Genomic DNA, 2,500 nt, shown 5'->3' with positions numbered 1-2,500 from the left:
AAAAAATAAATGTAGTCTAATATTAATAAATGTAGTATTTACCTAGCTAACTAGTGCAATAGAAAAACAAATATGAATATGCATGGGTAGAAATAGGAATAATTGAGCATATGTAAATCAGAGTAATAATACTAGATGAAATAGAAGAATACGCGGATAAATAAAAAAAAGAATCGATACAGTTAGAATGTATGATTAAACTAAAATTAGATAGAAATATATAATAGTATCTGTTTTGATCATACTTTTTGAAAGCGTTCGAACGCAACAACGAAATTGGTATGTTGAATAACAGCCCACTAGGGAGAAAGGCAACGAGCTAGCTTGCACCTCCACCACCTGTTTCTCGGTCTTCTTAAAAAAAAAAAAAAAAAAAAAAAAAAAAATTGGGGATGGTGAATGAGCATTTGATTCAAATATAATATTTTAACTATCGAAATAGTAAGGAAGTGTAATCTGTAACTAAGTGAAGTAATTCAAACGTGGTTTAATTATTTTTTCTATTTATTATTTTTCTTTTGTTTCTAGTCCACAATTGTAGTGATAAAAGTAAGCAACCACAACTTAGCAAACAAAAATTAGCACTTAGATCGTAGAAAATAAATAATGATATTCAATCTATCATTTTGCAATTTTCATGGACTCGATAGATTTGTTTATCTAATTACAATTTTTTTTTTAATAATTGTATTTACTTGTTTATCAGATATATATTGTTCACTCAAACTCACCAAACCACTCCTAAGCAGTTGATGCTTTTCACTATATATTTTCAGTTATATAGTTTTCGTAATTCATTACTAATTCTTTTATCTAATGATCTTATTCATTAATTAATCTATCTGCCTTTTCATTGGTTCACACATTTGTCTTTGTGTATCATTCTATTAATTCAATCAATGTTAACCGGTTTTTTTTTTTTTTTTTTTTTTTTTTTTTTTTTTTTGTGAGAACCAGCACTTCTCTCCTTGGAAACAAAGCCGAAGAACTGGAGTCATTGATAAGAAGGAGACTTAAGAAATTCGATAGAAGAGAGGGATAGTAGAAGATAAGGGTTATCGGTTATCCCTTTGAGTGAAGATCAGATTCAGTCATAGGATAGTGCTGTGTGACTTGTCCGTAGAGATGTCATTAAATCCTTGAAATATTGTGAAATATTGACAGCATAAAAGTCAAACACTGTATGTATGTAACTGTATGATGTAAAATATTTCTATACGTTAAACAGCCAGTAGAAAACAAAAGGTATTAGGAACTGAAAGATATACTCATCTTAATAAATCTCTTTCACACCTAAAATTTTGTCAGTCATCAACCAATTTCGCTCAGCTGGTGGAAGGAGGTATAGCGTATGAATAGTAAGATTAAAAACTAAATCTAAATCTCACAGCCTAGCCTTATACTTCTCTAATCTCATTCAGTTTAAACGTGGTTACAAGTTAAGAAAAGTTCTCATTTTAACACGGAATTTGCGTTTTTAGTGAGAAAGTTCTTATGCATTAACATTTCTTCCTACCTGGGTCATCAGCAACAGGTGTTTGCATTAGCAGAGGAATGGACAGTAACTTCTCAACAAGATTAGGAAAAAAATATGCAAGACCAGGCAAGAGATAAAAGAAATTTCATACGAGTAGTTCTCTTCTAAAATCTGGACTTAAAAAAAGACCATGGTCTCTCGAAACCCTTGCATTGTTTTCAAAGTAAAATGTAATATTACCAGACATATATCGCACTCTAGTTATCTTTTTCGTTATCAATTATAAACCAAAGATATAATGACTAAAGAGTTTTAAACTAGACAAGCACGCACGCAGACACACGCACACACACACACACACGCACGCACACACACACACACACACACACACACACACACACACACACACACACACACACACACACACACACACACACACACACACACACACACACACACACACACACACACACACACACACACACACACACATACACGCACACACACACACACACACACACACACACACACACACACACACACACACATACACATACATACGCACACACACACACACACACACACACACACACACACACACACACACACACACACACACACACACACACACACACACACACACATCTCATTTTTCTCTCTGGTCCGGTCCAGATAGGGCGTGCACGGGCATTTACCAGAAAAGGAAGAGGTGCGTCCTATCTGGACCGGGCTAGAGAGAAAAATGAGAAAGCTGGTCGAGTCCGCATGCATAACACTGGGAAAGGTAAGCAGCCACAGAGCAGGATTCGTTAATCTGTCATTTGCAGCCGCCAGATTGGTTATGGAGGAGGGAGTATCGAGCCAATCAGCATGCGACATTCTGAGACGTCCAGCCGGATGAGCCGTAAGGTGAGTATATATGCTGTACACACACGTTGTCTGTCATTATGAAGAAGACTTGTAGTCGAAACGTCAGGAATATAGTGTTCTCGCTCTTACCCGCGTTTCTCTACCACATCCCCC

Source organism: Oratosquilla oratoria, chromosome 20 (genome assembly GCF_046742065.1).
Source record: "Oratosquilla oratoria isolate Oo_2021 chromosome 20, ASM4674206v1, whole genome shotgun sequence".
Classification (NCBI taxonomy): domain Eukaryota; kingdom Metazoa; phylum Arthropoda; class Malacostraca; order Stomatopoda; family Squillidae; genus Oratosquilla; species Oratosquilla oratoria.
Note: the sequence above shows the minus strand (reverse complement) of the source record.